The 13020-nt window shown below is 42.0% G+C and overlaps 1 protein-coding gene across 5 annotated transcripts in view; it reads left to right on the top strand.

Moving 5' to 3' along the window:
• The window catches only part of LRCH1 (leucine rich repeats and calponin homology domain containing 1), a 176301-nt gene that overhangs the window by 64193 nt on the left and 99088 nt on the right, over positions 1 to 13020 (top strand). The window contains exon 1 of one of the 5 annotated variants that reach the window (XM_076009429.1): positions 10006 to 10712. The exons of the other annotated variants lie outside the window; for them this stretch is intronic. The gene's annotated coding sequence lies outside the window, so the exon portion shown is untranslated. Of the gene's footprint in view, positions 1 to 10005; positions 10713 to 13020 lie in introns of those variants that run through there. 5 annotated transcript variants of the gene reach the window in all.

The raw sequence follows: 13020 nt of genomic DNA on the forward strand, positions 1-13020 counted from the left end.
ATTTTAGCCCTTTTCATGTGCACAGATGGGTGTGCATTTAGCTCTTTCTAAAGCATAGTCCCTGTGGTTATATTACAATGTTATGACCGTGGATGGCATGGATAGCAATAATGAAATTTTTTTGGAAGCTGTGTTGCCCTTCTATTTTTAAATTAAGGACCAGATAGGAAGGAGGACATATGTTAATTTATTAAATAAATAGCTATTGTTTTCTTTGTCCTCTTTCATTAACCATCCCCAGTAGTGGGTTCATGCAAAAGTTTTTTTAAACAATGAAAAAAGTGAAAGTGATCATAATATCCTGACTTTCAGACTTCCTGTTTTTATTATAAATGAGACAAACACCAGGTGGTATTTTCCTTTAATTTCTTTATGAGTGTTTCTCAAATTAATGTTTGAGGAATGGTTGGATGTTTTCAAATGCCTCCTACATCTTTTATTTGGACAGCATGGTAAAATGGAAAGAGGTTTGGATTTGGAGTCTGATGGTCTAAAGTTTGAATTTTGGTTCTATCATTTACTTGTAGATGTACTACTTGGAAAGAGAAGAAATAATAATACCTGTCTTGTATCAGTTGGAAAGATTCAGGTCACCCAGTTGACCGGAGTTTAAGAGTGTACATATATATATATATACACAATTCGATAGTAACATTTTGGGCTTAAGCATCTCTGTGCTTCTGCAAATGCTGGTATTTAAAACATAAAGATGATGCAAGCTAGATCAATCTTACCGGGAACTAAGGTAGTGCAAAAGGGGTGGTTCTATTTCTAGCCCTTTGGCTTAGAATCATAGTTTTAGATGTGCTTGGATTTTTATTTGACAGATAAGAAAATTGAGGCCCAGAGAAGTTAAACGAGTTATTACAAGTCTATTAAAGGCAGAGTCAGGGACCTTGTCCAATGCTCTCTTGTGTCATTACGTCACTGCCTGCCCTACTGTTTTCCTGATCCTTCCCTCTTCTCCTCTTTGCCCTTCAAATCTGGTCCACCCTACCCTAGTGTGTACACATACTCACACACACACACTCACACACGTGTGCACACACACACACACTCCCACAGACACATGTATTTTTATGGCAAAGATCAACAAGGATGCTAGGTCCAGGCTCCTTTCCCACTGGAGTTGCCCACCACTGTTCCTGGCTAAACATGGTTCTTGATTGTTGATCACTTACAACAATAGCATATTTTGAAGGGTTAAATATAAGTCCTTCTTCCTAGGCTTTCCTTTTTATTCATCGTTTTTGGATCCATGTGATATCCTTGAATCATCCATATTATTTTCTCTATTTCTCAGTTTTCATGACCTGTATTACCATTACAGGTGTCTCTGCTATAAGTCAATTACATATTCCTGAAAAGCTCATGTTCTACAAAATCACGCATTCAGAATAACCTGGCTTACGGGAAATATTCGGTTGGCGCCAACCACTCTAAATCTATGCTACTTTGCAACCAGAGAACTAACAAAAACAATAAAAACCATCATAAAAAACAGGAGCACAGTTCAGGAAGACATTAAATCCTTGCTATATAAAGACACGCTTTGGTGAATATGACTTCAACTTGTTAAAAAGTGTGGGGTTGCTTGATAGAAGGAAATGTAAGGAGGGATAAGGTTGGTGGGTATTGAGCAAAGAGGGAAATGCACAAAGATCTGTGAGAATCATGCAGACAGAATCGTGCAAAAGGCACGTCTAGGACACAAGGTCCAACAGGCTCGGACTGTGAAGGGAATAGGCAGAGTGGACTCTAGTGCTGTGTGAGGTGTTTGTTCAGCTTCCCTATGCACTTTGCATCCAGCTGCTATTACTTGGAGATACAAAACAGTAACGTGTGGGGACAGATCATGGATGAACCAGCATGATGCCTACATTGTGGCACCACCAGTTCCCTGTGATCAGTCTAATTCACATTATAGAAACATGTCACATCATCCGACAGACAGCATCCAGCCCTACTGCTGCTGCCAAACATCACGGAATATACATATTGGGTTATCCATACAGTAATTTTTTTTTTTTTTTTTTTGAGACAGAGTCTCGCTTTGTTGCCCAGGCTAGAGTGAGTGCCGTGGCGTCAGCCTAGCTCACAGCAACCTCAGACTCCTGGCTCAAGCAATCCTCCTGCCTCAGCCTCCCAAGTAGCTGGGACTACAGGCATTCGCCACCATGCCCGGCTAATTTTTTGTATATATATTAGTTGGCCAATTAATTTCCTTCTATTTTATAGTAGAGACGGGGTCTCGCTCTTGCTCAGGCTGGTTTCGAACTCCTGACCTCGAGCAATCCGCCTGCCTCAGCCTCCCAGAGAGCTAGGATTACAGGCGTGAGCCACCGCGCCCGGCTCATACAGTAAATTTTTAAATTATTTTGAATGTATTACTCATTCTGACTTTGACAGTGAACTCTCCCTGGAATTCAGGAAGATTTAGTGGGCCACTAAATCTTCCTGAACTCCAGGAAGTAAATAAAGATATCTCAGAAGGCCTTTACCAAGAACTTTAATGCTGTCTTCCTAGTAAGCTATGGGCACCATATGAACAAAGCCTAAGGGCAAAGTTGCAGAACTTCCCAAGGACAATTATCAGTGAGCAGAACAGCAAACCAATGAAACCAGAATAAAATCCTTTATGGGGCAGAACGACACCTTTCCCCAGTTAATAAAATAGTACCAATGAAAATTGATTGCTGTCTCTGTTTGTAGCCCATTTTTTTGTCCTTTATTTCTTAAAGTGACCTGTTATTTTTATTTTTTACGTTTTCATATTAGTCTTATGGAAATATAGTTTGCATCATCTTATGTGCCAATCGAAAATAAAAGTAAGCACGATTAATGTCTCTAACTGCATAGTTCATGAAAGGAAGGCTTGAAAATGATGGGGAGTAGATGGGGCAAGTTGTCAGCAGGCATTGACTATTGCCCCTTGTAACTCAGCCCATGACTCTTTCTTCATCGAGCCTTCCCAGCATCCTCAGTGCCCATCTCATGGGTGCTCAGTGGAGCCCTGGACTTGGTGGAGGGCTCTGTGGCCCTGCTGCCAGGTGGGCTGGGGAACGGGCTGTGTGCCCACGTGTCTATGGGAATGGGCAGGAGAGACTGGGCAATGGGGAAAAATGGGAGCAGGAGGACAAATTAGGAGCTAGCCATGTGGGTTGGAATTTGTGTCCCACATCATTTCCTACGAGTAACTTGATAGAGTAGCTCCCTTCATGCCCATTACCTTGAACAGACACAAACCACAGTATAAAGGCGACATGAGTGAGAGCCCTCACCTGGCCCACCTACAGGAGGCCTTAGAAAAGGCAGACATCCCTTAGAGCTGGATGGAGCAGAGGTTTCCCCCGGGAGTGACAATCGATGGAGTCTTTAAAGACAGCATTGGAGTAAGTGGCGATGGAGGGATGAAGGTGGGGAAGGAAAGTGGGGCTCAGGGAGAATCCTGTACACAAGGGTAAGATACAGAAATATTCCTTAGGGCTTGTGAGGATGATAATTATGATGTCAGTCAACCTCATTTTTAGAACCACAGGGCAACCGATTAACTTTATTTTTCTTTTGCAGTATTCTTGCCACTCACTCAACGAGTGCTCATTGAAAATTGATGATAATGGCCATATGGAAAGTCCCAGAGCTTATCTAGGACTTGGGTCCCTGGGGCGACATCAGTGGGTGGAACAGCAGGTGGATGGGGCAGAATATTGTTCTCTTCCTTCCAGGGACAGTCGATCATAAGTTATAAAAATGAGCATTCTCCTTGTGGTCCTAGCTTCCAAAATTGTGGAAGGTTATCGCTATTTATTATTACTCCTTCCTCAGCAAATTGATTAATGAATGATATTGAATATTTAGATTTAGCAAGGATGGACTGAGGGTTTTACAAATCAGGGGCATCCGAATCTAAAGATACGTCTTTCTTATTTTAGCCTGACCTGTTGTATAAGAATCTAAGGCACATTTATAATACTTCATTCTCTGCAGTCCCACAATTTGACAAAAGCTTTTTACCAAGCAGTCGGTTCTGCTTCTCTTTTAGTTCTCTGCCAAGCTTTTGTGAGCATTCAGAAATTGGGACTGGGAAAGGACTGCATTGTTTTTTAACTGGAAATTATACTCCGCAGTGAGGCTTTGAATGCATGGGGAGAGGTGCATTTTGACTTTCCTTCCTTTGTAAAATGCAGCTAAACTGATATCCAGAACAATGGTGAGAAAACACTAGTTAATTTAATATATAAAAGATGGTGAAATAGAGGAGGTGGGCTGTCATGTGTGTGAAGCATTTATAAGTTCTTCACTGTGTAAGTGCAGGCTTTGGAGAGATCTGGTTTTCTCCTTGGTTTTCTGAAATCCCACCCCGCCTTCTTTCTAGTTCGTTCTGCCTTCAGGGAGAAATGTGCTCCCTGGATCTGGGAATCTTTTTGTCTGAAGGCCACTGGGAGACCTCAAGATTGGGATCTGCCCCCTCTTTCCTCTCTCTGAACTCTATTTTAGATCTGCAGTGAAGATTTGAGGCTTTTTGCAAGCTTTCAACTCTGAGGTATTTTGGAAAACTGTAATTTTGTTTGTTCTGTGCTGTATGCATGTGGTTTCTTAAAACATGAGTGTGATTATTTTATGCACCCTTTCCATAGCAAACATTTCCCTCACACTACAGGCTCAAAAGTAGCGCACTTGGCATGTGTTCTCCTTTGGAATGCCTATCGAGAGTGACTGTTCACTCATTGTTCGTTACAACGAATGAAATGCTTGCAATTTGGAGGCCTTCTAGGTGGCTTCCAAACTTGTCCTGGGGCTTGTCCCTCGTGGGTTCAGCAGCCAGACATCCCAGCGCACTGCATCTTTTCTAGCAAGCCATGAAGTACTGTTAAGTTGTTCTGAAACTTAATTTGATGATAATGAGGTGGTGTTAAAAACTAGCACTTTTGGGTAGTTTTTATCCATAAAATAGCAGTTTGTGGAAGACCGTTAGTATGTAGCATAGACTCTGAAGCTAGATTACTTGGGCTTAAATCCCAGCTTTTCCATTTTTTTTCCCTAGTTATTTTATTGTTTCTTCTTACTGTTAAATTCTTAATCTACCTATCTACCTGTCAAGTTCAGATCTAGCTGTTTATTTTTATTTATTTATTTATTTTAGAGACAGGGTGTTGTTCTGTTGTCCAGGCTGGAGTTCAGTGGTGTGGTCATAGTTCACTGTAACCTTGAACTCCTGGGATCAAGTGATCTCACTTCAGCCTCCCAGGTACCTAGGACTCCAGGCCTGCACCACCACATCCAGCTAGTTTTTTGTAGAGCTTGGGTCTCCCTATTTGCCCAGGCTGGTCTGGAACTCCTGGCCTCAAGTGGTCTTTCATCCTTGGCCTCCCAAAGTGCTGAGATTACAGGTATGAACCACCATGCCTGCTCCAAAATTTTTTAATGATTTTTTTTATTATGGCAAAATATACATAAGACTTACCATTTTAACCATTTTTATTTAGATGTACAATTTGGTGGCACATCAAATACATTCACAGCTTTTCTACCTTTTAGCTATGTGTGAGAGATCAAATTATTTTACCTTTCAGTGTCTCCGTTTTCTCTTCTGCAAGTGGGAATAACACTCCCATTACATTATTAGATTATGAGTCAATTCATAGAAAACACTTGATGTGCACAGGACACAATAAGTCCTCAATTATAGCTACTGACTGTGAAGACTTGTGGTACTGGCATGCCCACATTTGCTAGTTAACAAGCCCTTTGGAGCTTAGTGCCATATGTATGCCCCCTGTGTATGCATACATATGTGGTGGCAGTTATTGTCCACTGAATCCTAGTGGAGACCTAGAAAATTCTCATTGGAAACATTGGATAATTTTGCATCCTTTTTGTGTCCACTTTAGCATGGGACTAATATGCAGTTTAAAGTTAAGAAGAGAAAAAAAGATTTTCTAACAGATTTGGATTTCTCATTGTTTACAAAGCAATTAATAATGAAAAGATAAAACCTACTTAGACTTCACTTTTAAAGCACAATGCAAAAGAGGATAGACTTCTGAATATATTCCACAAACAGTACCTCTTTTAAGAGCTTTTAAGAAAAAGCTCTTGTTTTAAAAAAATATGTGAGCAATGATTATTTGTTATTCATGAACTCTAGATGTGTAAATGATGTGATCAAAATGAGAGGAAAAGGAGAAGTCTCAAGAAACTAAGCCTTTTGTTTACATCTAAGTATTTTAGAAATAATATGTTTGAAAATAATATACCAGTTAAATGTAGTTTCCTAAATTATTTAGGTAAACTGTGTTTCTGTTATAGCTTCTAGTAAATAATGTGAAATGGTTTCTATTTTATTGTCAACAATTTTATTACTTTTTAAGTTAGCAAGAAGCTTCCAAGTAGATCTATAAAAAAGGATGCAGAAATCCTCTGAAATAAATAAACTATTTCTAGCCTTAAAATTCATGTTTCACAATGGAATATACTATATTCAGCTACCATCACAAAAATGTCTTTCTTATCAGTGCTGCCATAGCTAAACATGAACTTTAAAAATTGGAAAATCAGGCACTTTGTAGACAGTTCGTTCTTTGTTTCGTATTTTTAGGCTAAGGAAAAAAAAATTGCCCAAGGAAGTATTTCTGGAAGGAGTCTAACTTCTCAATTGCTTTGGTAATTTAGTCTACAATTATTTTTGTTGTTTTGGGAATTGATAGTGACCCTAAGTATAGCTGAAAGAATTCTTATTTCTAAAGCATGGATTATGTTTGGTTTCTAAGAAGTGAGTGCTAATGTAGCAATTAAATTCTGTCATGGTGTGATACACAGTTGGTCAGGGCGTCAGTAGAATGTCATCATTATCACTGAATTGTGTAGTGAACACATGGGCAGAGTACTGTAGTGGAAATCACACTGGATTTTGGTTCAGGAGGTCTGAATTCCAGGACTTGCCATGGCCTATGAGCCATTGGGCCAAGCCTCCACCTTTCAAGAAGTGGTGATGGGAAAGAGAAAGGCAGTGGCCTTGTGGTAGCAGCTGCTGGAAGTTTCTTTCCTATCTCATTTTCTTTCCTCATTTTTCACAATTTTCCAGGGTGATGTCACCCATGGCCACTCCTTATTTATATGCTGATGTCTTCCAAGCCTGCATTGTAGCCAAGACACTTCTCATGGGCTCCAGAGCCACCATCCAATGGTCAGCTGACCCTCTGCTTGGTTGTTCCATTGATACCTTAAGTCAATAATCTCAGACTGAACTCATGATGACTCTTCTCTCCCACCATCACCCCCAAACCCTTTTCTTTTTCTGCATTCCTTTTGATCAAGTAGCACACTTCCAGGCATTCACCCATGCCAGAAAGCCCTCGAGGCCCCCAGCTCTTCCTTTCTTTTATATTTAATTAACTACTAAGCTCTGCCAAGTCTCCCTCTCAAATGTGTCACCTGGCCATTCCTCCCTTCCCAGTCACCTGTCTCTGCCTTACTTCAGGCTCACCTCATTCCCACCTGATCGTTGTAGCGACTGCCTCTAACAGCTGGCCTTGTGGATCTCTGAGCATCAGTCCCGTGTGCCTCAGCCATGGCAGTTCTCAGAGAGCCGCCCCATCCCTTCTGTCTTCATCCAGGCTGCGCGTGCTAATCCAGAGTGGATTTTCCACTCTGCCCTGCCAAGCTACCAGAGACTTATCCAGAGACCCTGCTTACAGGTCAATTTCCCTTTGAAGCCTTCCTCAACCTGAGGAAGCTGAGCTTTTAACTGTGCCGATAAATGTAGATCCAATTCTTTGTGCCTTTTGTTCTGTTCATCTGTCTCCCTCTCCAGTCCGATTCTGGGTTGCTTGAGGTGGTGAATTCAGTCTTAGTCGTGCCTGTCTCTACAATATCTAGGTGGTATGCCTGTCTCATAGCAGACGTCCCCAGATGACACAGCGAGTGAACATGTGGGTGGTTTTTCCTTGCCGGGGAAGGTCCCACATAGCCATTGTTTCCTCCTTCCCCATAGAGCACTCCCTCTTACTATCCTTCCTTTTCCCGCCTCTGTAGGTTGGAATGTCCCAGGGTAGACAGTGTTTGGCCTTCTTCCCAAATTTTCATTCACTGCTTGGTGATCTTATGTCTTTACATGCCATTTATAATCTGACAGCTCCCAACATGTGTGCCCTGAGCTCCACCCTTTCACCTCTCCCTGCCTGATTTCTTCACCTGCGTTTCTAACAGTGGCCTCAACATTAACGCCTCCAGAACAACTCTTGACCTGCCCAGCAATATCTGCCTGTGAGCTCCCACATCTAATGGGATGATGGGCTCCCACATCTAATGGGAAGAATGATGGCAACTCCATTCTTCCAACTCCTGAGGCCAAATTTGGAATCATACTTGACTACTCTTTTTCTCTCAGACCCCCATCCAATCAGCAAATTCAGTTAGCTCTACTTTCAAAGGACATAACCTGAATCTGACTACCTACCACTTGCACTCTCCCGTCTAAGCACCATCCCGCCTTCCCTAGATCATTGCAGTCACCTCCTCACTGGTCTCCCTGCCCTAGATTCTGAAAACAAATCTAGGGGAAGCCTTTTGAAAGGTGAGTCAGACCCTGCTCACAATCCTCCAATAGCCAGTAAATGCCAGATTTTTACAGCGGCCGAAAGCCCTATGCGATTGGCTACCATGTCCGCCCATTTTCTTATTTTCTCAGCCTGTTTCCTCCAGCACTGGAGCCAGGCATCCTTTCCGCAGGGTGCCACCCTGCCCCACCAGGGGCTCTTCCACTCCCTGGTCCCTTGGGAAAGGCTCACCCCCCCCCAAGTATCCTGCACCTTTTTCTCTTACTTCCTTTGCTTCTTCACTCATGTATCACCTCAGCTGTGAATTCCTCCCCTGGTCACCCTGTTTAAAGTTCCAACCTATCCCCAAACTTCCCTAATTCATTTTTCTTCTTTATTTTTCTCTCTAAACGCTCTTCCATCTCTTTAGCATACCATACATTTTTACCTGTTATTAATAGCATTGCTTGCGTCACCCCACTAGAACGAGAGTTGCAGAGGGCAGGGGTTTTTCCAGTGTTCGCTGTGCCTACTGCTCAGACCTGTTCCTGGCATACAGCAGGCACATAATGTGTGTTCAGTGACTCTGTGGAGAAGAAGTTTTCACAGAACAGAAAAGCATAATTCATCGCCCATTTTGCTGTCTTTAAACTAGGGGCTTGGTTTGAAATTTCAAGTTCTTATTTTATCCAAAAGTGAACAAAGCTGACTTTAAAATTCCCCAAAACAATGTCTGGTTTCCAAGAAGGACATATCAATGAAATTACAACTTGGGCTTCCCTGGACATTTGTGAACACATAATATGTAATTCATGATAAAAATAGTATTTCCATTATGTACAAGAAAATTACTATGGATTTTCAAATAGACTCATGCATACAATTTGTTTTGTTATGGGATATTAAAATTAAATATATTACAGCAGCTTTAAATTTCTTGAATCTTATCTACTTAAAAATATCACTAGTAGTATTTTTAAGGGTTTTTGTTTAATTGGATAAAATTTGTGGTGATGATTCCTGCTTTGACTTCCTAAGCAATATGTTGAAATTGGCATAGAGCCTGTGAATAATTTATGAATTTTTACCTCATTTGAGATTGGGCTTGATGCAATTAACACCATATGGTATAAATTTTGAATTCTGCATGATTTCTACTTCAAAATGTTGGCTGTTGCCCTCACTCTACTTTATTGTAACACAAGTATTTGGAAAACCTGAGTAATTGGTTATCTGGCTAGTAGAACTGTAATTTTGTCCAGATAAAAGGGAAGATTCATTTCTTTATGTTGGAAGTCTTTTAAAATGTACTAATACATTTCTATCCCAAATGTGCAGTTATTTACAACACATTGTATTAAAATAAAATAAAAAACTGATTTGCCTCTAAAAGGCTTTCTTAAATAGGAGAGAAAATCAATCATGTATGTGAAAATGTATAAAGTACAAAAGCTCTACGTACTCTTTCTTTACCTTTGGTGAGTTAGTTTTAGCTTTCCCAATGTATTTATTTTCTATCTTAAAAGTATATAATAAAAGAAAATTAATTGAGCATTAGGATTAACTGAAGGGTAATAGACTGTTTTACAGTATATTTGATTTCAAAAGCTTCCAACAAAAACCGTAGGAAAACCTTATGGTTTGGCCATTTTTATTATAAAGGGCTTTTTATTTTTCCTCTGCAAATAATATTTCTTTTATGGTCGAGAGTTTCCATATTTATGTAATCATAAACGCTCAGCAGTGCATTGTTTTGTCCTTCGTAGCAAGCCTGGAAGGATGATACAACACTGGCGAGGCTGCAGCCTTGGGGTTCTTGCTTCCCTGCCTTTATTCTGTGTCCTGTTACAGAATTCGCTCCCTTCTCTGATCCCAGCGTCGTAATATAATGTACGTGTGGGCATGCGAGAACTCAATGTCCTCGGGCCTGTCCTGTTACAGAATTCGCTCCCTTCTCTGATCCCAGCGTCGTAATATAATGTACGTGTGGGCATGCGAGAACTCAATGTCCTCGGGCCTCACTTTGCGTCCCTCAGATTACTCACCTTGCTGCAGTTGTCAGTTCCCTTAACCACTAGTAACTAGTCTTCCTCTGATTACAGTGGGACGGAGACTGCCTGTGAACTGGCTGGTAAGGTATTGCTATCAGCTGCTCAACTTTAGTCAAGCAACAAGGTATTTGTTACACTTCAGATACTTAATTGTGTGGGGTTAGTGAAGGGCCGTTTGGGCTCTATAGCCTCACCAAGGAAAGTTTCAGAGACCTCTGTGCTCGCTCTTGCACCCCAGAGAACCCCAAGTCTCCTGCCCTCCCCTCATGCTGAGCTGCTGCTGTTAGCCTGCTCTGCCTGGGGGCTCAGGAGCCCTGTCCCCAGCAGAGTCCCACACCGTGTCGCACCTGCCAGGCAGCCCTGTGGGCTCCTCCACGACCTTGGGGACCTTTCCCCAAGGGGAAAATCTGTACCCCTGTCTGCTCTCTCTAGAATTTACCTATTGAGCTGCATATCTCCCTTTCTGCACTGTAAGATTGTTAAAGCAGGCCCCATGTCCTAGTTATATTTCATCTTCAACTGTCATTTATTGAATTTTAGACACTTCTAACTGCTTGGTATGCATCATCTCACTTCTCCTTCCCGACACTTATAAGGTGCAAATGAACCAAGCCCATGTGGTTGGCCCTGTGGTGAGGGAGGATCAGATATAGATACACTGATCGGTGGATGGAGCTAGAGAAAACAAATCTAGTGGGAAGAGAAGCCTTCAAACTGACATGTAGATTTTTCATTCGTTATACACAATTATTATTTGGGTTTTGGGGGGGCTTTTGTAGCATACAGAATGTGCTTCATGTGCTTGTCAGTTACATTTTAAGCTCCTTCCCAGTCCAGACCTTATTTCTTGGTGTCTCATGGAACCCAGCAGTAGCTAACATAATGACAGAGACTATTATAGCACTTCACCATGTGCCAGGCACTGCTCTAAGGGCTTTGGATGTATCCTCTCATTTAATCCTTTCCACAATTCAGTGGGGCCGGTACTCTTACCCTCATATTACAGGTGAAAAAACTGAGGCATAGAGAAATTAACTAATGATTTCCAAGTCCACCTAGCCAAGTGATGGGTTTGGAATTTGAACTCAAGCTCTTTGACCTAAGAACCAGTTTTCCTTTCACGTTTTTTGTCCACTCCATTCAACAAACATTTATTAAGCTCTTTCTGTATATCAGTGAACTATGCAAAGATCCCAACCTTCATGGAACTTACATTCTAGGAGGGAGAGAGAGAACACTGACAATAATATACACGAATCAATGGTATGTTATATTTGAAAGCTATCTGAGTGCTAAGAAAATAAAGAAAACACAGGACAAAGAAAGGGCATGGAAAGATGGATATGTAGAAATTTTGATTAGGTGATCATGGAAGACCTCATGGTTCATATTGAAGAATTGCTTATCAAATCTCTTAGAGAAGCAGCCTGAGATCTTGACTCACTCAAAAGTTTTAGGGAAGCCACTTATTATTTCTGCCCATTTAGCCTTGGAAGCGTCGGGTGGGCTTGTCCTGCAGAGTCAGGGGTAAGTGAGCCCGTGAGTTGTGCTGTGTGACCCGGAGCTGCACCCCCTTCTCCCGTGCAGTTCTGTATGTGTGCTCCCGGCAGGGTGGGGGGTCTGTGCTGAGAGGAGCAGGGAGTGAGGGGCAAACACTGAGGATGTTGCAGAGCGGTGGGAGGAATTTCAGAATGGATAGAAAGACATCGCTGAGATTCTTCTAGAGACACCCTTGCCTACCCAGCTGAAGATGGGTGTGGATTGTCCAAAAAAGGCAGGTGACCCTAGGCCATCCTCTCCTTGAGAACTATCTCCACTGAGGCAGAGGTCCCAAGAGGAACAGCAAGAGGATGGAGATGGCCAGGCACAGAGCTGCCCTCCCTGGTACTAGGCAAACAGCAGGCTCCTTGCACTCTGTGGCAGGTCAGGGCTTTAGATTAATATGTGAGGGATACACATTTCACTCAGTCGTTGAGACATCATGATTAGCGCTAACATTCTAAAATGAAATTTCCATGGGAACATGTTTATAGTATCATTGGGTCTTGCTAGAACTGGGCACGATCTCGACCTCCAAGATCAGACTTTCTCTCCTGACCAGAAAGCAAGACGTTGCAAATGAGGTTCCCAGCTGTCCTGGCCTGTCCGCACGTCTGCTTCGTGGCTGCGGTGGCTGCTAACTTGGGATGTTGTTGCTGGAGAGCAGGGACCTCATCCAGATCCTCCTGAGACACCACTTTCCTTTTTCACACACAACAGCGCCGTGCCTCCCATCGTGCTGACTGCACGCAAGATTCCATTGACTGTTTTTCTACCCTACCCTGCTTATTTTTATTCATCTGGCTACTTTATTTTAGGGATCTGCAGAGCTTGTTTTGGCAGTGGTGGCTCTTATTGTTTTATTTCTGGCTGCACAGCTTTCATGTGAATGC

The sequence above is a fragment of the Microcebus murinus genome, chromosome 13, assembly GCF_040939455.1.
Source record: "Microcebus murinus isolate Inina chromosome 13, M.murinus_Inina_mat1.0, whole genome shotgun sequence".
Taxonomy (NCBI): Eukaryota; Metazoa; Chordata; class Mammalia; order Primates; family Cheirogaleidae; genus Microcebus; species Microcebus murinus.